Source organism: Canis lupus, chromosome 32, assembly GCF_048164855.1.
Source record: "Canis lupus baileyi chromosome 32, mCanLup2.hap1, whole genome shotgun sequence".
Taxonomy (NCBI): Eukaryota; Metazoa; Chordata; class Mammalia; order Carnivora; family Canidae; genus Canis; species Canis lupus.
In genome coordinates, this window is record NC_132869.1 from 36,447,455 (window position 1) to 36,471,666 (window position 24,212).

Here is a 24,212-nt window from a genome sequence, read left to right on the forward strand (position 1 = left end):
CCACCAATTCTTAGATGACATTGTGTGAGCCCCTGGATCAAGCTTCACCTGAAGCTAGCCTCCCTCTAGTGCTTTTCAGTTATGCAAGTCAGTACCTTCGCTTTACTGTTTAAGCCTGTTGGACAGAGGCTCTGTTTATTTTGCTGCTTGCGATAAGAAGTCCTAATTAAGGCACAAGCTAAAGAGGAGGTCTCCCGGGGTCAGTGGGTAGAACACAGGATGGGAAGGAAGGTGTCAGGATTTCAGAAACTCTGACACTTCTGTGTCCCTGAATCATTGTCGCCTACAGAATCACACTTGCGATCTCTTTACAGGTTTCTGTTGTTTTATTTTCTCTCCTGCTCTATCGCTTCCCTGACTGTACAATTAACATTCTAAAGCTGCTGACTCACTAAAAACCAGTTGCTGCTGGAAAATAGGTTAGACTCCCCCCTTTCTCCTTATGTTGCCACTCAGACACTGAGGGCATAAACCAGGGTCAGTGGCAGGTAACAGCACATCCTTGAGTCGTGTGTCCCCCCCACCCCCCCCATCAGATCCACCTTCCACACTGTGGCCCAGTGGGATCTCGAAACTGTGCATTCCTGTTGATAAAACATCAGTACTGGGCAGCCCGGATGGCTCAGCAGTTGAGGACCTGCCTTCAGCCCAGGGCCTGATCCTGGAGACCCGGGATCGAGTCCCACGTGGGGCTCCCTGCATGGAGCCTGCTTCTCCCTCTGCCTGTGTCTCTGCTTCTCTCTGTGTCTCTCATGAATAAATAAATGAAATCTTAAAAAAAAACAAAAAAACAAAAAAAACCACATCAGTACTTCCCAGGGCTTGCGGGAAGAAATCGCAACCCCTTGTATGGTGCCTGTGATCGCACACGTGTTCTAGATCCTGGGTCGCTCTCCTATGTCTGATACCATCCCACGAGCCTGGTACTGTACCAGCTGCTTGGAATCGAACGATCTGAACGTGCCAAGCCCCTCCATGCCTCTGGGCCTGTGTTCTGCTTCCTGCACGCTTGGGCAGGTCATTAATAACAACAGCTAATGTTTATCGGGCCCTTTCCATGGACCAGGCACTGTACTCACCGCTGCATGTGAATTATCTCATTTAATCCTTACAAATTCCCTGGGAAGGGTATCATCCCTCCTCCCCCCTCCGTAGCGTTGGCCCCTGGTCAGTGCCTCAGGTGTGGGGAAAGCTGCTGGACAAACAGATCTGGGTTCCGGATCGAGGTCAACACTGGAGTCAGACAAAAACATGATAGTTCAGAGGCCAGCAGTTTGAACATGAATCAGGGTAGGAAACCCCACCTCGGCAGACCGTGAGGCTCCTCCCCACTCAAGTAAGGGTCCTGGGGGCCTTAGAGGTTACGTGCCCTTCAGGGCTTAGCTGCTCTGCCCTGGACGGCACAGGTAATAGCAGATTTCCTATAAACCAGGAAGATTGGAAGCTCCACGGTGTCCCCGCCAAGCCTGTGAGTGTATGAGGGATCATCCTGGTCTTTGCCAGGGTTGGGAGCTAGTGTGAGGAGCGGGCTGACCACTCCCCTCTAAGACCCCAGAGCACCCTCCCCACCCCCCAAGCCTGACCCTCTTCTGCAGGGTGGGAGAAACCCCCAGTTCTCTACCCCAGCTGCTTTCACCTCACCCCCTCCCAGCCCTCCCCCTCCCAGACCATGCAGCAAAATTCCCCTGAAAATGTGTTTTCACAAAACAAAAGCCAGAAAGGGGAAGGAGATCTTTTGGGTGCTTGGCAACAGCAGCCTAGGGCTGGCTCACCCAGCAACAAGGGGCCTTGGGGAACGGAGCTCAGAGACTGGGGACTCTCTCATGCCAAGAGGGTATCAGTGGGAGAGCAACACGCATGTGAACCCCCCACCCCCACCTCCCGGGTGGGATCACCGGGTCATGGGGTTAATGGCTGTCTCAGGTGCTCACTGCTTGGCTCAAGTGTAAGCTGCACAAAGGCAGGGGGGTCTTGTGTCGGTTTTCTTCACTTTCCCTTAGCACTGGGCCTGGCACGTGGGCGCAGTAAGTGCTTGTGGACAGGAGGAAGGGCGGGAGAGAAGGAGGAGGGCAGGAGGAGGGAAGGAGAGAGGGAGGGAGAGAGGGAGAGAGAGGGGGAGGGAGGAGGAAGAGAGGGAGGGAGGAAGGAAAAGAGAGGGAGGAAGGAGGGAGGGAAGAGGAAGGAGGGAGGGAGGAGGAGGAGGGAGGGAGGGGGAAGAGTGGGGGAGGTAGGAGGGAGGGAGGAGGAGGAGGGAGGGAGGGGGAAGAGTGGGGGAGGTAGGAGGGAGGGAGGCAGGCAGCAGACAGGTGGGTAAGGGTAGCAGGTGCAGCCAGAGAGAGCTGGGGGAGGGGCTGTGATCCCCTTAGCCCCGCCCCTTCCCAGAGCCCCGCCCACCAGCCTTGGGGTCCTTGGAGGGAGCCCCTCCTTGGCTAACTGCCCTCTGGGGCTCCCCTCCCCTCCCAAGAAGCTGGGCGGCTTAGGGGCAGCTCGCAGACTCAGGGGCTGGCGCAGCGGGGTCGCAGCGGGTCGCAAGGCCAGCCCAGTGACCCTGGGCAAGTCCCTTCCCCTCAGCGGAAATGGCAGGTGCTCAAGAAAGGTGCATCCCGTTCACACCGCATTTTGAACTTCATTCATTGAGCCCCCTCGAATGAGCACCCCCAGGCCCTCCCTCACAGCTTCCTCCGCTTCCTCCCAGAAGGTTCCACAGGTCCCTTACTCTCTGCTGGGCAAACCCACGACACCTGCTGTGCCAAGGGCCAGGGATCTGGGGATGGAGGGGGGATCCTGTAGAGTGAGGGAGTCACATCGCAGTGTGAGGGGGACATTCTGGTCTCCTGGGTTTTCCTTCTCTCATCTCCTCCGATCCCCTTGGGCTCCGATGCCCCCTGGGAGCTCAGCCCCCTTTCTGGAAGGGGGCTCCTGCTGTCCTGGCAATAGACGCTCCCTGCTCACCCCCTGTACAGGCCCCAAAGGAGGGGAGAGGTCAAACTCTTCCCCTCACTCCTCTCCCCTACTGTGAAAAGTCCAGCCCTTTGCAGCTGGCTCTTCTGGGGCTGCTCTTTTGTATTTCCCCCTCTCCCAGCCGAAAGAAGACTGTGGAGGAAGGCAAATGCAGCCCCGCGGAGGGGGCCTTCTCTCTGGAAGGGCTTCCCAGGCCCAGAGAGGGGAGAAAGGAATTTGGTATAACTCAGGTGTTGGTGATGCCGGGCCTCACCCCTCCTCTCCCTCTTTCCCATCGCCCCACCCCTCCACTCCTCTCTTATGAATACTTGAATCTCAAAAAAGGAACATGGGGATCTGCCATAGGACTTATATACAGAATATACGAAGAGCTCCTATGAATCAATAAGGCAAAAAAAGAAAAAAAACCCTCAGTAAATATATAAGCAAAAGGCTTAGAGCAGCTGCTTCGCAAAGGAGGGTGTCCTAATGGCCAATGAGCATGAGAAGGTTAGTGCAGGAAGAGGTGGGGGGTGGGGGCAGACAACGTAGGCGGAGGTGAGTGGCCTTAGCAGCCAACCTTCGGGTTAGGGAGGCCCCTGCAATGGAGGGGAGCCTCTGCAGGGAGGGGCTGGAGGGGGAAGGGGGGCAGAGGAAGAGGTCCCCGTGCAGCTGCAAGGCAGGCTCCCAGCAGCCTCAGCTGACCTCTCTTGGGGAAGTTCTGGAGCTAGGTCAGCCCCAAGTCCTGACTTGGGCTGCAATGGCCTGACCCTGACACCCCCAGGGCTCTGGTCAGTCCCTAGCTTGGGCTGGGGCGGGGAGGCAGGGGGTGGCTGGGATCTTGGGTGCAGCTGCCTTCCACTGCTGGGGCGTCTGTGTGTGGGAGCTGACCCCTGAAGGCCACATGCCACAGCCCTCCCAGCAGGCCTGCGAAGGGGCAGAAAGGGGCAGGTGGGCGGCCACCACAGGCAGCCTGCCACCTGAGTGGAAGCCTAGGGCCTAGAAAGGTTTTTTTCTAGGGCCTAGAAAGGTTTTGCTGAGGCCCCTCAGCCCGGCACGCCCAGCCTGCGTAAGTTCTCCCTGGGGCCCTGATCACTCACTGACCTGCCTGGCCTTGCAGCCTGCGCCCGCTTCCCACACAGAAACCGGAGGCTGGGATGCACCACAGTGCCTTTGCAGTTTCCCTCCCACACCCTGGCAAAGTCTTCTCCTCAGCCTGGCCACCCTCCCCTGGCACCCACTTGGCGAAATCCAGTTAGCCTTTAGGATTCCGAAGTCACCTCCTCCAAGAAGCTCTCCCTAATCCTGTACCTTTCCTAGGGAGCGTGGCCCTTACTCTTCTGAACCCCCTCCAAGCTACCCCAGCACCCCGCCTTTTATAAGACTCTTACTGCACTATTTGTTCATCTGGTGTCTGCTACTGGTAGAAGCCAGTTTGCTGGGGCGATGCCTTGTTGATCCACCGTACAAATGGATGGCTACCCTTCGTTGCCCTCCTCTGGGGAGCCTGGCGCCGCCGTCCGTTCGTGCCTGCATTTACATGATTCTAACAACCCTGGCTGGTGAGAGTGGCGACTTTTTAAAACAGGGGGAGCCCTTGCCCACCATCCCACAATCATTAAGTATCAGAGTAAGTGAAGCCTTGGAATCCTCTGGAAAAGGTGTTTAGGGGAGGGAAGGGAAGGGAAGGGAAGGGAAGGGAAGGGAAGGGAAGGGAAGGGAAGGGAAGGGAAGGGAAGGGAAGGGAAGGGAAGGGAAGGGAAGGGAAGGGAAGGGAAGGGAAGGGAAGGGAAGGGAAGGGAAGGGAAGGGAAGGGAAGGGAAGGGAAGAGAGGGGAAGGAGAGGGGAGGGGAGGGGAGGGGAGGGGAGGGGAGGGGAGGGGAGGAGAGGGGAAAGAGGAGGACAGGAAGGAGGGAGGGAGGGTTCCTCTGACCGGCCCTATTGGCAGCCTATTCTACAGGCCAAGGGACCTGCTGCGTGGGAGGGGCAGCTCTCTCCCTCCACCAGCGCTGCCCATCACTGTTCCCAGAAGCCCCTCATCCTGGCCCTGCCGTTGTCCAATCAAAGCCTGTCTGCGGAGGAAAGGCCCCGGGCCAGGGCTGGAGCCGGAAGGAGCAGGGCTAGCTCACAATTTTAATCCTGATGCTGCCCTCCTTCTTCCACCTCCCAGTGCTCCCTTTGAAGACCTGCCTCGGGTTCCTGTTGCAGCATCAAGCAGGGATGGGAGATGCATGGCGGGTTAGCAGTGGGAGCCCCTAAAGCTTGAGTCCCTGGGGGTGCCTGGCACACAGAATCCCACTGAGCCCAGAGCACAGCAAGGCAGCGGGGGATTCACAGTTGGATTGGGGGCAGCGGGCAGATCCACAGGCCACAGGCACAGACACACGGATACAGTTGTGCGGACGGGCCTGCGAGCGCACGGAAGCTCGTCACGCAGGTCGCTTGCACGCATGGCCCCGTGGGCCTCCAGAGAGCAGCCTCATATGCACGTGTGCGCAGGCCATGCATACGCACGGTGTGTGTGTCAACACACCCAAACGCCACACAGACACACCCAGAGGTTTCTGGCAAAGAACATATTTTTGTCCTCAGGTTCTTGCCACCGAGGGTCTCCTGGTTCCATCTCTGAATGTCTCCCCCAAGTGTCCCTCTTCCCTCCCTACCACAGCCTGGTTCCCCGCATCCAAGGCCCTCCTCCGCGCTTCCATGGGCTCCTTTCCTAGGTGACCGCTGGGCCCTCCTTCCAGGCCCAGTTCAGCCCATCTCTCCGCTTCACCTGACATCCAAGGCACTGCCCCCGTCCTGCCCTACTGCTTTCACAGGCCTGTCGTTGGCCCTCACCAGTGTCACTGTCGGCCGTGCGCACGGGCTTCTCCCGTGGGGCTCCGAGCGGGGCTGACACACGGCCCCGAACATACCGGGTGCTCAGCGAGCCTCTGGGTGTGAGTGAGTGAATGAACTGGCCCTGGGGGGCTCGGATCGCACCGGGCCACCTCGCCTGGCTAGGCGGTCCTGGGGCTCAGGGCTCCCCGCCACTCGGGGGAATGGGCCTGCTCCTGGCTCCTGCTGGTTTCTGGTGCGGGCTCTCAGGTGTAGGTAGAGCAGTAGGCTGGGTGGCTAACCCGGGGTGGGCACTCCGTAAGTTAGAGCCCAGCTTGCTGTTGCCAGTTTCTATTTTTATTTCCACCGAGGTCTTCCCACTACTGTTTTCTGATCCTCGTCCTCCTCCCTGCCCACTCAGCTAAGTGCTGGGCTCCCAGCACTGACTCACTGGTGCTTCGCTGTGGGATTGATCAACGTGGCTCCTTAAGGCTTGTTTGCAGTCGGGGATACTGCTCCTCCTCCTCCTCCTCCTCCTTCCTGCCACCCACCCCCCCACCTCCCCTGGGACTGGAAGCTGAGAGCTGCACCGAGTCCTGGTCCTCCCATCTCCCCAAGCTGAACAGCTGCTCTGTTCCGAGTCCTGTGAACTGAGCCGAGCTGGGACCTGGGGGGACGGGAACAGCTGGGCCTTTTTGCTCCAAAAGGCAGAGTCGTTGCCGCCAGCCCCCCAGCAGCTGCAGGCACCCTCCCCCAGCCCCCCCCACCCCGAGGCTGCACATGTGGCTGGGGTTCCCATAGCAACCCCTGTGGGGACCGGCTGCTGGCTACTGCCACTTGACTCCATCTCCTCCTGGACTTGTATGTGAGGTCAGGGAGGGCGCTGGAAGGGAAAGGCTGCCGGGCACTCTCACAGGCACACACCTCCCGTCTGCTGAGGACCGAACTGTCATTGTCCTCATTTTACTGGCAAGGGAATCGAGCCCCAAAAGCATGGGCTTCCAGCACCAGTCCCCCCAGCCGCAAACAAGAGCCCTGGTCTGCAGCCATATCCGCCTGTGCTGATGCAGCCCTGGGCAGGATCTCTGGCTGCAAGCAACCGAAACCCACCCCCCTGGTCATAAACAGGAAAAGATGTATGGAAGGACGGTGGAGCTGCCCCAAGAAGAAAGGACAAGTGAGACATACGACTGGAAAGGACAGGGACAGGAAAGCTTTGAGGGCCTGGGAGTGAGAATGAATGGACAATCATTTCAGGAGAATGAACAAACTTTGGGTTTGAAATCATCCTGTCTCTCCATTTAGGACTGAGGTTCAGGGGGGCCTGGAGCCAGTACCACCCATTGCCTGGGGGAGGACAGAGGGTGTGATTGACAGTCCTACCAAGCCCGCATCTAATGGGGTAGGGAGTGGTCTCCAAACAAAACTTGGGATGCTCTTTCCAGAAGAAACGCTAGGCAGGCCAAAACCCAAGCTCACCTGAGCACCATGCTGCGATGGGCACACAGGGTAGGAGATTTTCTACAGGGAATGAGAAGGGAAATGGAAGATGCACACAGGGTGTGCAGCAGAGCGAGAGCCAGCAGCTTGCGGAGATGGACACCCAGAAAAAGGAAGGGGTAAGGCGACATTTCCATTTCCATGGGAACACAATGCATCCAAGTCCACACTGTTAACCGACCTTCCTTCTGCACCCCAACACACACACGCAGACGCATATACACATTTCTTTTTTTTTTTGCATATACACATTTCTTTTCTCTTTAGCTTTTTACCCAATACTTAATTCCCAGGATCACAGAGAATCATTTCCCATTAGTCTTGGTTGGTAGAAAGAGCCCTGGTCACCTTCTAACATTCTATATGATTTACTTATATTTTTTGTATAAGTACAAAAATTGTATATTTTGTATTGTATATTTATTTATATTTATTGTCTGCTTCTCCTGTCCCTTCTAGAATGTAAGATCCAGGAGGGCAGAGATTCTCTTCTGTTTGCTCACTGCTGTATCCCTCACGCCTAAGAGAGTGCCTGGCACATAGTAGGTGCTCAATAAACACTTGCTGAATAAGTGAGGAAGTGCCAAGTCCTCCGACAGGCATTCGGGATATAACAGTGAACTAAAAGATCAGGAGATCTCATGGAGCTATAGTTAGTGAGGCACAAACCACCGCAAAAATATATAGCAAAAGAACAAAACAAAAATAATGAAAATTGTAATATAGAATTCAAAGGAAATAAGTATTTTTTTAAATTTATTTATTCATGAGAGACCCACAGAGAGAGACAGAGACACAGGCAGAGGGAGAAGCAGGCCCGATATGGGACTCGATCCCAGGACCCCCGGATCACACGACCTGAGCCAAAGGCAGATGCTCAACCGCTGAGCCACTCAGATGCCCCGAAAAAAGTATTTTTTTAAAAAAGAACTAAGATGGTAGGAAATTACTTAAGATATGACAGTCACAGGTAGAAGTCTTAGGTGATATTTAAACAGAAATCTTAAAGGGGAGGAAGGGGCTGACCATGAAAAGTGTGAAGGGGGGCCTGGGGCCAGTACCACACGTCGCCTGGGGGAGGGCGGAGGGTGTGATTGACAGTCCTACCAAGCCCGCATCTAATGGGGTAGGGAGTGGTCTCCAAACAAAACTTGGGATGCTCTTTCCAGAAGAAACGCTAAGCAGGCCAAAACCCAAGCTCACCTGAGCACCATCCTGCGATGGGCACACAGGGTAGGAGATTTTCTACAGGGAATGAGAATTCTTCCAAGAAGCGGAAAGAGCATGTGCAAAGGCCCTGAGGCTGGAAAGAGCTCAGTATATTTGGGGACCTGGAATGAGAAGACCAGTGTGGCTAGAGCTCAGTAGCCAAGGGCCGGGGATACAGGGTGAGAAGAGAGAGAGTGCCAGGCCCCAGCCTCCCTCTCCCCACCCCAGCGGTTGTAGACCATGGTGTAGAGCTTGGATTACATTCTGGGTAAAGTGGGAAGCTGTGAAAGCACATCAGTGCTCGACCGTGTCTATGATTCAAGCTGATAGCTGTGCTCTGGCTGCTGGGTGGAGAACGCACGAAATCAGGGCACAGTGGGCCAGCCATGGCGGTCCAGACTGAGCACAGGTGGCCGAAGTCGGGGGACAATGGGACAGCTTCAGGCCACCTCTCAGTTAAGTCAGGTGCTACCGTCAGGTTGGATGATATCACCGTCTGGAGGTCACAAAGGTACCCCCCGCCCCAGTCTACTCCCAGCCCGCGGGTGATGATGGATGGACCCACCGCCAATCTGGCTGGGCCCCGCGCCGAAGTGACGGGTGACAGATGGGGTTGGAACAGAATGCTCTGAGCCATGTGGCCAAAGCTCTGCTCTGAGGAGGACTTCGGAGCCAGGAGTGAATTTATAAAAAGGAGTGGGGGAGCTCAGTATCGCTTCCTCCGCTGCTCAATTAGTGGAGAGGGCTGTGGGGAGCTGGAGTTTTAAAGATCCGCTTAATCATCTTCTGTCGGCCCGACAGTGTGCAGGAGTGCAGCGGGGATAATTGTACCTACCCGTTAACAAAGGCAGTTAAGGCTTTGGGGCGTCTAGCACCCTCTTCTCCAATTAAGCAGCAGATGAGGGAGGGGCCCACGGGGGTGGCCTCGGAGATGAATCACTTGAAGCTGAAAACTTGGAGGCTTCAAGTCTGGACAGAGAGGCGATTAGAGTCGATAAAATCACGATGGGAAAGGAGACGCTCATCCACTCCCAGCCCTGCTCAAGCTTGAGGCCCTGCGGGCAGCTGGGGAGCTGTTCTTTAATTTTTTTTTTTTCATTTATTTATGATAGTCACACAGAGAGAGAGAGAGAGAGGCAGAGACACAGGCAGAGGGAGAAGCAGGCTCCATGCACCGGGAGCCCGACGTGGGATTCGATCCCGGGTCTCCAGGATCGCGCCCTGGGCCAAAGGCAGGCGCTAAACCGCTGCGCCACCCAGGGATCCCTGGGGAGCTGTTCTTTAGGACAGATTAGGAGTTCGGCTTTACCCACGGCGGGGGGGGGGGGGGGGTGCAATATTTGGAACCCACCAACAGCCAGCTAGCCGCTTCCTCCCACCGGGTGTCCAGATGCAGGTGAACTCCAAGGTAATCCGTGTTCTGAGAAACAAGGCTGTCTGGTGTGCAGGCCGGGGTGGGTTGGGGGGGGTCCGCCTCTCCTGCGAAGAGGAGGGGGGTGGGAAGGGCACTTCCTTCCTCCGGCAGCTCCAGTAGGTTGGCCTGTGCTCCTTCCTTCCCAACGGTCCGTGTCCTTCCTTTTCTTTTCTTTTCTTTTTTTTTTTTTTTAAGATTTTATTTTTTTATTCATGAGAGACACAAGCAGAGGGAGAAGCAGGCTCCATGTAGGGAGCCCATGCGGGACTCGATCCCTGGTCCCCAGGATCACGCCCTGGGCCGAAGGCAGCCTAACCCGCTGAGCCACCCGGGCTGCCCATGTCCTTCCTTTTCATCCAAATCCCAGCAGCTTCAGAAGAAGGACACGATCTCTATTAGGGAAGATGGACTAGCTGCTTGAGGAATTCAAATGTTTGTCGAGGATCACAGACCTAGTGGGGGGGGGGGAGCTGGGATTTGAACCCCAGCCTACGTGCCATGCAGATCTTCCCTCACTCCGCTACACTGAGTGGCCTCTATGAGATCATTACTGCCAAGGTCTTGCCCCCTGGCCCATGAGGCTGGGCTTAGGGGAACGTTTCAAATGTTATTCCCAACTCTCTCCCCCTTCCTACCCGCACCCCTGGATGGATCTCGAAACCTCAGAAAGGAGCCTCTGTGGCTCCTGATGTGGCCTGGGGTAGGGATTGGCAGGTTGGTGAGTACTGAGATGCCGAGCCCCATGCTCCTCTCTGGCTGAGAACAGAAACCCCTCCTACCTTCCCGGCCTCTCCCGAGTCTCAGTTTCAGGGTGTCTCGTCCATCACAAACACTAGGGATCCTCACGCATGTGCTGATGGTCACTCACTTAGCATCCTCCCCACCGAAGCTCCTGGGTGTTGAAGTGCATAACTGTGGAGCTGCACTATTTGCAAAGAGGGGGCCCGGCTCCACCCGAACACCACCGAGCACAGGTCCCCATGCAGAGGCCCTGACGAGGGCCAGGAGACAAGGCCACAGCCTGTGGCCTGCCCAGGGACACAGCCACCCCAGGGGAGAGCCGAAGCTACCTCTGCTTCTCCACCAAGGAGCCCAGGGCGGGGGCGGGGGGGTGGGGGATGGGTGAGTAATGTTTCCAGTCCCCAAGTCCCCCATCTTATCGTCCTGGGAACTTTGCTTGGGGTTTATGGTTTGGTTGTCTTTCTCGGTGGCCTCACCGAGGAGCTGGTTCTAGAGAGCAGCAAAAGTTGTAGGTTAAAATTGTATCAACAGGGGAGCCACCTGCCACTCGCTCCTTCCTTTGAGGCTCTCCTGAACTAACGGCAGAGTACCTGCTGCTAACTGTGGCCTAGATTCTCCCTGAGTTTGGAACTTTCCACGTCTGGCTTAGCTACTCCCGACTCCATAGAAGCCCCGGTGAGATGGGGAGAGGAGGGGCAGGGGCGCCCGGCTGCAGCTCAGCCCAGATGAGAAAGGGCTGCCCGTCTTCAACAGCATCCAGGGCCCACTTGGCTGCCTGGCTTCTGGGTCCCCTCAACCCCCAGGACATTGCTGGGAGTTTCGAGTGGCCGTCGAGTTCTCTCTCACCTCTGCACACATTTACCAAATGTCTGGTAGGAGTCTGGCCAAAGTCCAGGGGCTGGGGACCAAGAGATGGATAAACCCATTCCCTGTCCCTAAGAGAGACACTCAGGTGGGGATCACACAGTCGCAAACACCACGCGAGGAGTTTCTCTGTAGAAGACGGGCAAAGGCCCCCCTCGGGGAGCACGGAGGAGGGGACAACTGATTCTGCTGGGGGAGCAGGAATTTGCCTTCAGCGTGGCTGGCTGGGGCACGGGAGGCAGAGGCTTTCCAGGAAGAGGAAAGCCTGGGCCGAGGCAAGAAAAGGCACAACAGACATGGCAGGTTTGGTGCCACCTGGCCCCTGCTGTCTCCGCGGCTTCTGAACCATCAGAGTCCACAGGGCCAGCCCCAAAGTGGAGGGAAGGCACAGGCCACCCAGATGGCAGCCCCGGAGTAGGCTGGGAGCACCGAAGGGCTCAGGGGATCCCCCTCCTCCAGCTCTAGAAAAGCTGGAGTGGAGGCAGGGAGGCTGCACACACCTGCTGTAGGGCCAGCTCCAGATGCAGGAGAGCCCTCGCCCGCACACCGTCCGTTGTCAATCTGAGTAGGGAACAGTCTGGCCAAGAGTCCTCTAAGCTCCCCTCCCCCTGACCCGGGGCTTTGGGGCCTGGCTCCCCGGACCCCCTCACCGCCCGCTGCCTCCCCTTCAGTAAGCAGGTCCCCCTTCACACCAAGCTGAGCATCCCTGGTCGCCTGATGCCCAACAGATGGCAGATGAACGCTGGCTCCGAGGGGGCTGGGCCACGACATCCCCATCTCCTTCAGGAGACTGCAGGACAGTGAAAAATTAATGAATGGTTCCTCCTCATCCCGGGCTCAGTCGGGGCCCTTTCCTGCCCAGCTACCCACCTTCAGCTGCCTAGCGGCCTCCTGCGTGGTGCAGTTCGGGGCTGGGCAGCGGGATTGGCAGCCTGCTCTCCCCACACCCAGCTGCACCTCTTCCTCCTCCGCCCTGGCTTTTCACTTCCTGAGCTGTACACCTTCTTCCCTCTTCCTTCCCCTCTGCTGGGTCTTCTCTTTCCTTTGCCCCCAGCTGCCTGGAGGACAGAGGACGGAGGTACACGGAGGGCATGGGTGGTGGCACCCCGACACTCAGAAGCCGGCCTGACGCACAGAGCCAGGCCAGGTTAAGTTCGTATTAGATAAAAATGATTTCACAGAATGCCGACTGCAGACAAGTTTACTCTGAGACCAAGCTGCAACGAGATGAAGCAAGGCCACCTCCTAATTTTGTTCCAGCTCAGACAAAACAGGATCACTCTGCCATCTGCCAAGTCCCAGATACCCCCTCTCTTGGCCATGATGAGTGGCTGCTCCTTCTTTACCAATTTCAACTTTGTCTTTTTTTTTTTCTTTTTTAAGATTTTATTTATTTATTCTTGAGAGACACAGAGAGAGAGAGAGAGAGAGGCAGAGACACAGGCAGAGGGAGAAGCAGGCTCCATGCAGGGAGCCGGATGCCAGACTCGATCCCAGGACCTGGGGATCATGACCTGAGCCAAAGGCAGACGTTCAACCATTGAGCCACCCAGGTGCCCCTCAACTTTGTCTCTATTCTGGTCTCCCCTTTCCCTAGAGGGGATTTTTTTGAGATACTCCTCCAATTGCCCCCACTTTCCAAAGCCATCCAACTAGGGCAACCCCCACTTCCTGAGACCCCACTCCCGAGTCACCCATCGAAGCCCAAGTGCATTCACTTGTTTAACTACAGATGTGTTTCTGGTGCTCTTTAGCTAAAGAGCATTGATAGAAGCGGAGGTTCCACTAACACTCAGCTGATACCCTCACCGCCTTGGACCAGGACCCTCACTCATCTCAGTAACTAGGTCCTGTTTTTTGGGGTTTTTTTGTTTGTTTGTTTGTTTGTTTGTTTGTTTTAAGCTCCCTGGATGATTAGAATGTGCATCCTGGGTTTTAGGGACTGGGTGAGAAGTCACTTCAGGAGGCAGTAGAGGAGTCAGAAAGGCATTGCCCTGCACGTGGTGCTCAGTTACTGTGAACTGTCATTTCTTTGCTTCTGTGCCTTATTCATTTTGCTGTCCCTCTCGGTAAACATCTGTGGGATGAGCATCGATGCTGCTGATGAGAGGATGCGAATCGCATCAAATGTAATACATCTCAAATCACGATGCCATCTTTCTCCTCAAAGCATCTTTCCCTTTGATTTGGTGCTCTCCCAGTCACCAAGGGTGGGGTCTGGAGTTGGAAGCTGTGACTCATCCCAATGCCTTGTCCCCCCATCTACAAGGACCTCTCGGCACCCCTTCCTTTCCAATCTCACTGACACCCTCAGTTCAGACCCCAAAGACCCCATGGTGACTTGGGCTCTCAGGCTTCCCTCTGGTCTTCTCAGTGCAGTTCATAACATCCAGGACAGCTCTTTTGAGAAGTGGGCCTGACCATGACACAAGCCCAGCTCAGACACCCTCCATGGATCCTCATCACCTCCCAATGATGTTATCTCGACATTCAACGCCTTCCATAAGCCAGCCCCACCTCACACATGGATCACACTCAAGCGTTCTTCCCATTAGCCCCATGCCTTCAACTCACTGTGCTTTGCTTATGGTGATCCTGCTGCCGGGAACACCCTTCCTGCCATTATATCTGCATAAATCCTACTTACTCAAATTCCAACTCAAATGCTACTTCCTCCATCCCTGCTCACCCCAGCCAAAAGGGACTACTACCTCTTTATAATCTCTTAAATCCATCTTCCCTTTTTGACTCATCTGTGACCCTTTATCACTGATCTGAATTGTGATTTTTAAAAAAATATTTTATTTATTTGTTTATTTGACACGGAGAGAGCACACAAGCAGGGGGAGCGGCAGGCAGAGGCAGAGGGAGAGGGAGAAGCAGAAGCAGGCTTCCCGCTGAGCCGGGACCGCAACGTGGGACTCCATCCCAGGACACCGGGATCATGACCTGAACCAAACGCAGACACTTAACCAACTGAGCCACCCAGGGGCCCCTGAATTGTGATCATTTGTATTTACCCTCCATCTGTTCACAATAGGAGGCACTTCAAAGCAGAAGGTAAGAACGCAGACTTTGCCATCAGGAAACCCTGGAATTCCCATTTTACTTCCTCTTCCTGCTAGTTGGGTGACCTTGGGCAAGTTTCTTAACCCTTCTGAGCCTCAGTTTCCTCACAAGCATAATGGGGGGGGGGACCTCACAGGGTGATAGTAAGGATTAAATGAGATAGTTGTGCATTTGGGATGCCTCAGGCAAAACCTGGCATAAACCATAGCTGTTATCATTATAATGCCAATGTTATAATTACCAGGAAGAGATCTGGAGTAGAGTGCATCGTCTTCCGTATGCACGCAGGTTACCTGGAGATCTTGTTAAAATTCAGTGGTCTGGGTGGGTCCTGAGAATCTGCATTTTTTTTTAAGATTTTTATTTATTTATTCATGAGAGACACACAGAGAGAGGCAGAGACCCAGGCAGAGGGAGAAGCAGGCCCCATGCAGGGAGCCCGACGTGGGACTCGATCCTCGGACTCCAGGATCACACCCTAGGCTGAAGGCTGCGCTTAACTGCTGAGCCACCCAGGCTGCCCAGATTGTGCATCTCTAACGAGCTCCCAGGTGCTGCTGTTGCTGCTGGTCCAAGGAGCACACCTGGGGTTGCGAAGTCCTGGAGGACCGGGCTTGTGTCTGGCATAGCAATCTCTCTCTCACAGAAACTAGCATGGTTTTCTGCCCAGAGTAGGGGCATCATCATTTTTTAAAAATGAATGCATCGTCATGGCAGTGTAGGAATCATATCACACATAGCCTTCCTTACTCAGAAGATTGCACACACCCACCCCACACCAGCTAATCTAACCTTGCGTAGGACTGAGATTTCCCAGGGGCCCAACTGCTGTGTTTCAGAAATCAGTGCTCCGGGATGGAACCGGCTGTGCACTAACCTTATAGCCCTGATTAATTCCCTCCCTTTGTTTGCCTCATTATCGTGATTAGGTTCTGCCCGTAGCATAGCAACGGCTAATTGTAGGCTGGTTGCAGAGTGCATAATTCCTGCTATTAAAATTTTATCGAGGCTTAATTGTGCTCCTTTTTTGCAGCAGCAAAGCTTCAAAGTTTCAGAAAAGAGGGGATGTGGTTAGTGGGAGCTGATGATTTTTTAATCTTAGCAAGCTCTGTAAAGCCCTGCTCTGCAATATCATTGACCTTGAGATGGTTTCCCGCGGCCAGAAAGAAGCCCATCATTTATTTATTAACCCTCCAGAAGGTCTGCGAGCAATCCCCTGTGGCCAGGCAGAAAGCATATTATGGGTCAAATGCCATTACAAAAAGCCCCAGAGGGCAGGCCTACCAAACAGTTTGGTAGTGTGGGCATTTGGGCAGGCGAGCTGCAGTTTGCACTCAGAAGTGGTGCAGTGTGCAGACAGATGGATCACTCACAGATGCCCTGTGCCACTCAGTGCCCCTCCAAAACCAGTGGACTTTGAAAGTGGTTTTCTAGGAACTGGAGTGCCAGATTGCCCCGATCTGCGCTTAGTGGTGGGTAGCAAGAGATGAACCCATTAGCAGGTACTTTCTACAAATGGTTTCCAAACACAAGTGATCACTAGCATCACCTAGGGAGCTTGTTAGAGCCGCATACTTCCAGGCTCTAGCCCAGACCTGCTGATTCAGAGAGTGGGGGCAGGGAGAGCTGGGAAGCAGTTGCCAGGTGGCACTGATGCTGAGCTACTTTGGGAATCACTAACCTGCAGCCATGAGGGACTCTGGAAAATATAAAAAAGGCAGCAGAACCAACTGCCCCTTGGGGGAGGGGGCCCATTTACCCTGCTTGGCTCAAACTGGAACCACAAGGCCAGCAGGTGTGGGACGACTCTAAGTTAGTGATTCCCAAACTGCAGTGTGCATCAGAACGAACAGATTGCTGGACCTTGCCCCCCAGAGCGCCTCATCTGTTAGGTCAGGGGTGAGGCCGGAGACTATGAAGTCTTTAAAAAAGCTTTTAAAGACTTTAAAAGTCTTTAAAAAGCTGTGAAAAGAAAAGGTAAGGCTAGTGATGCTGTTCTAAGGACCACACTTCGAGAACCACTGCCTTCAAGGGTTCTCCAAATTTGAACCAAATATGTCTCTTTGAAAGGGACTTAAGTTGTGTTTCTTGGTCCTCACGTTATAGAATATTGCTTTGTACGAAGACTCTATCCTCGTGTCTTGGGCATCTATCTGTAATCCAGAAACAGTAATATCGATAATGAAGCTTTGACCTGAGACAGTATGGAGAGGAGTCCAGGGTCCTGAATTTAAACACGGTTGAATCCAGATGAATCCACTACCACTATTAAGGCAAGCGAGACTTTTATTTTTATTTTTTAAAAAGATTTTATTTATTTATTCATGATAGACACAGAGAGAGAGAGAGAGAGAGGCAGAGACACAGGCAGAGGGAGAAGAAGGCTCCATGCAGGGAGCCCGACATGGGACTCGATCCCAGGACTCCAGGATCACGCCCTGAGTCAAAGGCAGGCCCTGAACCGCTGAGCCACCCAGGGATCCCCAAGCGAGGCTTTTAAAAGGAGGTAGGAAAAAAAAAAAAAAAAAAAAAAAAAAGGAGGTAGGAGGGGCGGCTGGGTGGCTCAGGTCATGATGGAGGTGGAGGGGGCCCTAGGATGGAGCCCTGCATCGGGATCCCTGCTCAGTGGGGGAGTCTGCTTCTCCCTCTCCCTCTAACCCTCCTCCCTGTTCATGCTCATTCTCTCTCAAATAAATAGATAAAATCTTTTTTAAAAAAATAAAAGGAGGTGGGATTTTTGGCAATGCTTAAACAAAAGGCAAGGCACTGTTTGAGCTGTCCTCCAGCTGGGAAGGACTTGAGATAAAGCATGATGATGGAATTACAGTGAGCGAGTGGAAACTAATAGTGAGCACCTATTACAGAGAGGAGATAAATTGGTGAGGAGGAGGTACGGTGAAAGAGAGAAAATTCAGAATTAGCTTCAAGCAGGGGTTGCAACCGAAAACCCTTCGGAGGCCAGAGAGATGAAAGAAATGAGTGAGGCAGAGAAGGCAAGTTAGAGTCTGTGGTTCCAGTGTGGACGAGACCACTATGGACTCTGGTGAGCTGGAGAGCCGTGGCCCTTCTCAAAGGGAAGCGTCAACAGCTCTTGCCTCTTGTTGCCATGGAAGCATGTCAACCCAGAAATTGCCTTCTCTTTCAGATTTTCAAGGGAAGCTGGGAATCTGAATTCTAATATGAAATCTCCCTACTTTTGAAAAAAATTGAAGTAGAGTTGACATATAACGTTAGTTTCAGGCTTACGACATAGCGATTCAACACTTGCATACATCGCAAAATGCTTCCATGGGAAGTGTAGTTACCATCTGGCACCATATGATGTTATTACAATATTATTGTCTGTGTTCCCTGTGATGTACTTTTCATCCTCATGACTAATTTATTTTATAACTGGAAATTTGTACCTCTTCATCCCCTTTACCTATTTTACCCAGCCCCACTCCCTCCCCCCGGCAACTACCAGGTTTTTTTTCTATATTTATGAGTCTATTTTTACTTTGAAACTTCCCTACTTTTATTTTTTTTTAAGATTTTATTTATTTATTCATGAGAGACATACAGAGAGGCAGAGACACAGGCAAAGGGAGAAGCAGGCTCCATGTAGGGAGCCTGATGTGAGACTTGATCCTGGGTCTCCAGGATCAGGCCCTTGGCTGAAGGCAGTGCTAAACCACTGAGCCACCTGGGCTGCCCTCCCAACTCTTATTTTTAAAAAAGATTTATTTATTTATTAGGGGGCGAGGGGCAGAGGAAGCAGAGAGAACCTCCAGCAGGCTCCCTGCTGAGCATGGAGCCCAATTTGGGATTTGCTCCCAGGACCCTGAGATCATGCCCTGAGCAGAAATCGAGTCGGATGCTTAACCAACTGAGCCACCCAGGCGCCCCTGAAATTTCCCTACTTTTAAAAACTGAGCTCCAATCAAAATGTATCTGTAGGCTATCAGTTTGTAACCCTAAGGAGCTCAGGTCCTAATCCCTAGATTCTCAGTCACTGAGATGCTTCTGTAGGAACTTGGCATATTTTAGCTTTTTGGAGGGTGAGGGTTAGTTGTAAGGAGAAGAAAAGGAAAAGAGGCAGGGTAGGGGAGAGGGGCTGGAGATTGAGTTCAATCATGAATGGCCAGTGATTTCAATCATGCCTAGTATTGAAATCTTCATTAAAAACCTCGATCCCTGGGTGGCTCAGCCGTTTAGCGCCTGCCTTTGGCCCAGGGCGTGATCCTGGAGTCCCCGGGGTTGATTCCCGCATCAGGCTCCCTGCATGGAGCCTGCTTCTCCTCCCTCTGCCTGTGCCTCTGCCTCTCTCTGTGTGTCTCTCATGAATGAATAAATAAAATCTTTTAGAAATAAATAAAAATAAAAAATAAAAAAACCTCGAAACAGGGATGCCCCCGTGGCCCAGCAGTTTAGTGCCGCCTTCAGCCCAGGGTGTGATCCTGGAGACCTGGGATCCCACGTTGAGCTCCCTGCGTGGAGCCTGCTTCTCCGTCTGCCTGTGTCTCTGCTTCTGTCTCTGTGTCTCTCATGAATAAATAAATAAAATCTTTTTTAAAAAACAAATAACCTCTAGACAACAGGTTCAGGTGCTTCTGGGTTGGTGAACTCCTGGAAGTGCTGACCGGGTAGTGCCTGGAGAGGGCCTGGAAGCTCCATGTGCACCCCCAGACCTTGCCCTATGCTTCTCTTCCATTTGGCTGTTCCCAAGTTAAATCTTTTTTAATAAGCCAGTAAACACAAGTAAAGTGCTGAGTTCTGTGAGCAGTTCTAGCAAATTATTAAACCTGAGGAGAGGGTAGTGGAACCCTGGATTTATAGCTGGTTGATGAGCAGTAAGGATGGCCCAGGACTCATGACCAGCATCTGAAGTGGGGGTCATCTTGTGCGATGGAGCCTCTAGCCTGTGGGGTCTGACTCTAATTCTGGCTAAATAGTGTCAGAATTGGATTGAACTGTCGGACACCCAGTTGAGGATTTGAGAACTGTAGAGACTCTGGTTGGCTGGAAGCACCGGAACACATGATAAACAGTGACTTAAGTAAGATGTTTATCATTCTCTTGGTTTTTTTTTTTTTTTTTTTTTTAAGATTTTTATTTATTTATTCATGAGACACAGAGAGAGGCAGAGACACAGGCAGAGGGAGAAGCAGGCTCCATGCAGGGAGCCCAGCATGGGACGTGGGACTTGATCCCAGGTCTCCAGGATCACACCCTGGACTGAAGGCAGGTGCTAAACCTCTGAGCCACCCGGGCTGCCCCCCCCACCCCCATTTTTTTTTTAAATTTTAATTTATCATTCTCTTGTAACAAGAAGTCAACCTGTGTTTCAACCATAAGGACAAGCCACCCCAGTCGGGGTGGGGGGGTGGGAACTAGGAAAGCCTAACTAACCGGGCACATTCACAAAACTGGGGTTTTAACAAAGAAGGAGGAAGGAGGAATGGGCATATATTTTGCAGTGTCTGCCACAGCCAGCTTCTGCTAGAAAAAGAAACTTGTGTTCTTCTCACAATTTTTTCCTTCTCTACCAAATTTAGCTGTAACACCGCAGGCCCAGCAGCCCATACAGCCCATGTTTACCCCATGCTCAGAGGAAGAAGTCTCTGTCTCCCCGTAACGGCTCAGCATTTTGTCTTTGCTTCTTCCAGGCTCCTGTCATAAGAAGCTGATTGATCTTGAACTTGATTCAGCCCATTGATATCGTCACTACTGATAAAAGGCCTCAAGACAATCGATGTGAAATCTGAAGCAACCGAGATGAGCAAACATTTTCAAAGAAGCATACCTTCTGCAGAGGCTGCTCGGACTTCCAGGGTATTTGGCACGAAGGAAGAGGCCACAGAAGGAGCTAAAAATAAAGCCTGCAGTTCACAGAGTTAGCCTGTGGCCGTTTCATGAGTTAGAAGTGCTTTGGTGGGAGTGGGAGCGAAGCAATAAAAGAAGATGAGATTGAAAATTCACTCACTTTCTTTGTTGTTTAGCAACTTCTTGGAGGGAGGGAACGGAGATGGATGGGACGTAGCATCACGGAACCAGGACTTGGCAGTGTGCTTAGAAATGAATTTATCCAACCTTTCACCCCATTGCAAATAATAACAGCTAACATTTACTGGGTGTTTACTGCATGCCAAACGTTATACAAAATAATTTACTTGCACTCTTTAGTTTTAGCCTCACTGTATCTCTAAAAGGCAGCATGATTTTTTTTTTTTTAAGGCAGCATGATTTTAATGCCTGTTTTATAGGCATCAAGTTAACTAACTCGTCGAAGGCCATGGTGGGAGGGAATGCCTGGCTCGGCACTGCCTCCTCCTGTGCTCCTTCTATCCCATCCCCTGGCAACTTCCACCCCTTCTACTTCTGCATTCCCCGAGACAGCCCATCCCGATTTGGAAGGCTTGGTTGCTCCAAAAGTCATCCGTCTAGGAAGGTGAAGTCTGCTTTTCTAGAACTCGTGTCATCTGGTCCTCCCACCAAAGTACCACACAGGCCAGTCCCCTGCCCTGCGACAGTCCTTCCAATATCTGCACTCCACAGTCCTACATCCTCGGAGCCTAATCTTCTCCAGGCTGAATACCCACAGCCAACGTCGCCCTTCCCCATCAGACCTTCCGAGGTGTTGTGCTTCTTCCTCTGGGTGTCCTGTTCTCTGTGAATTCGAGCTTCCACAGACACCGGGCTAGTCAGGAAAACAAAGGGAGCAGGCCGTCGACAGTAAAATTGCACGGTCTTCTCACTCTCCCGTTTCCCCACTCTGCACAGAGAGCTGGATACGAAGTTTTCCTCTGCAAATTCAGTAATAGAAGGCAACCAACCCTCAGCCGCACGGTTGGCGATGGCAGGGAGTGGTGGGCAAACTGGCAAGCAAATGCTTGGTCTGAAGGAAGCAGATGCTGCTCGGATCCAGCCAGGTGTTGTCATGAAGCGATGATGCCAGTGCCAGATCTTGGAAGCTTTCGGAAGCTGCTGGAGATCTGGGTTTCTGTTTGGAAATTTTTTATTTTTATCAGATCAGTTTTTGTGCGTTCTTGATTCTGTTTTTGTTGGTTTTTTTTTTTTTTTTTTTTTTTTTGACAGCATTGTGTAAGCCAAATAGAATGTGCCCACGGGCTGGATCCAGCCCCTGGGCTGCTGGTTTACAACTGCTACTACTGTTCACAGGCTAGATCCAAAGCCTGGGGATGTCTGGCCAGTCCCGGGACGTGGGACCCTCACCTCTCTTGACCTAAACATCATGCTTCTAGGAGTGGAGACTGAATTTGCACCAGCTTTCCTGGCAGCTGTGTCATATTTTAAGTTCATATGGAATTTATGGCCAAGGGAGTAATTTAAAGCCTTCACCTCAAGTCTCGTCCGGCCTGAGCTCTCTAACCATCTTGTGCCATGATATTGTGAACCTCACTGCAGGACTTTGCATTCACCCTTGTCGGCCCTCATTCTGTGTTGGAGAGTTTTGTCTATTTCTATCTTTCTATCTATCTATCTTTCTTTCTTTCTTTCTTTCTTTCTTTCTTTCTTTCTTTCTTTCTTTTTCTTTTTTAAAGATTTTATTATTTGTGACAGAGAGAGAAAGAGGCAGAGACATAGGCAGAGGGAGAAGCAGGCTCCATGCAGGGAGCCCGACATGGGACTCAATCCAGGGACTCCAAGATGCCACCCTGAGCCGAAGGCAGATGTTCAACCCCTGAGCCATCCAGACATCCCTGTCTATTTCTTTCTAACCCACTTTTGTGCATAGCTTTGAACAATGCAGCATCCATGAAATCACCCGCTGGGCCCAGTACCCTGATGGACTCTGACCAGTCCTGAGGGCATTAATGTTGGCTAAAAATATGGAGCTGCAAGGCACCCCCAAATATCACCAATGCACTAGTAATACTTCCTGGCTTTAGGCTGCAAGGATACACGTCTATGGTCAGCATGTTTTACGAGCTCAAGCCTGCCAGCTCGTTCATACCGATGCCCCGCCTGCCGCAGAGACCCCTCCTGCAGCTCTGCCCAGTGACCAAGGCTTCACTCCTCAGCACTAAACCTGAATTCTCAGCTCTGCATTGGAATTCTGAGATTGATTCTGGATTGAACAGAATTTCCAGCTCTGGATCTCAGTCTCACCTCTGGATGTACGCTCACACCCAGGGACTCAAGGATCAGTGTGGCCCCAGCTTAGTGAGGCTGAACAACTGCTTGTCCAGGAGGCCACACACTGTGCCAGGCACTGTTCTTGGCGCTGCAGCACCCATTATCTCAGTGGTGAATCTGCTTAACTTCCGCTGTCTTCTGGCCCACATTTTCCAGTTGATCCTATTTGATTACCAAGAGATTTGTATTACTCGTGCTATTCCTGCCATGTGGTGAGTAATTGAGAGCAGGGTACCTAGCTGTTCAGCAGCTTGCACAAAGCCAGCATGGCTCATCAGATTCTCTCTCTTTTGGGGAGCTCTTCATGCCTCACTCTTCTCATCTACAAAATGGAGTTGTTGCAAGGGATCTGTTGACAAAAGCTAAGCGTTTATAAGCAAAGCTGGGCATGCAGTGGGCACTCACGAATATTAGCTCAAAGGAAGAGCAGTTGGAGAACTCATTGTGGGCATCTCCTGGGTGAGTTCCCAGTAGCCAAAGAGGGGACACCCCTTCTCTAAGGAAATGTCACTAATCCCCTACCAGCAACAAGCTCAGCAGCGGGTGCTCCAAGTCATTTTTCTAGCAAAAGGGAAGATTTGATTCAAGCCATCCACATGGTCTCTGGATGACAGGCCTGACTCCCACCTCTCTGCCCATTACTTGTTGTGTAACTTTGGGTCAATCCTCTGCCCTCTCTGAGCTCAAGTTCCCTATTTGTAAGATGGGGGTACTAATGGGTAGCCTATAGCACTATGGTGGGGAGTCAAATGAGACTTTTTTAAAGATTTTACTTATTTGAGAGGGAGAGAGCGCAGAAGTGTGGGAGGAGGCAGAGGAAGAGGGCAAAGCAGACTCCCCGCTGGACCCTGAGATCATGACCTGAGCAGAAGTCAGACACTTAACTGACTGAGCCACCCAGACACCCCAAATAAGACTTATAATAAGACACCTGGCACATGGTAGACCCCCGATCCAGTGACAATGATGAAGATACTGAGCCATGTACCATCATTGGACCCTCCAGGGGAACAAGAGCAGCCTTCCTTTTCTCTTGCCAGATTTGCAAAAATTAAATTACAACCATATTTCTTGCTTTTTGTTTAAAAAAATTCAAACAATGTGAGCATTTATAAAATAGAAAGTTGGATGGACCTCTCTTAATTCCCATCCTACTCTCTAGAAAGAGCCACCACTAACTGTTTGGTATGTGCCCTTGCTGATGTTTTTCTACATCACACACCCACACATGCACACATTATTTTATTTTATTTTTTTAAGATTTCATTTATTTATTCATGAGAGATACAGAGACAGAGAGAGGCAGAGACACAGGCAGAGGGAGAAGCAGGCTCCACGCGGGGAGCCTGATGTGGGACTCGATCCCGGGACTCCAGGATCTCGCCCTGGGCCGAAGGCAGGCGCCAAACCACTGAGCCACCCAGGGATGCCCGCACACATTATTTTAAAGCCACATCAGGATCATGCCATAGACTCTTCTACAGCTCGTTTCTTTCTCTAAGCAGAATTTCATGGC

At 52.3% G+C, this 24,212-nt stretch overlaps 2 long non-coding RNA genes across 2 annotated transcripts in view; one reads left to right on the plus strand and one right to left on the minus strand.

Annotated features, from left to right (window-relative positions):
• Positions 1–1,085: 1,085 nt before the first annotated feature.
• The window catches only part of LOC140622811 (uncharacterized), a 35,010-nt gene continuing 11,883 nt past the window's right edge, over positions 1,086–24,212 (minus strand). The window contains exon 3 of the long non-coding RNA XR_012022475.1: positions 1,086–1,233. This is a non-coding gene — a long non-coding RNA (uncharacterized lncRNA). The remainder of the gene's footprint in view (positions 1,234–24,212) is intronic.
• Positions 19,671–20,517, plus strand: LOC140622810 (uncharacterized). Its single transcript, XR_012022474.1, has 2 exons — positions 19,671–19,780; positions 20,206–20,517. It is a non-coding gene; the product is annotated as an uncharacterized lncRNA (long non-coding RNA).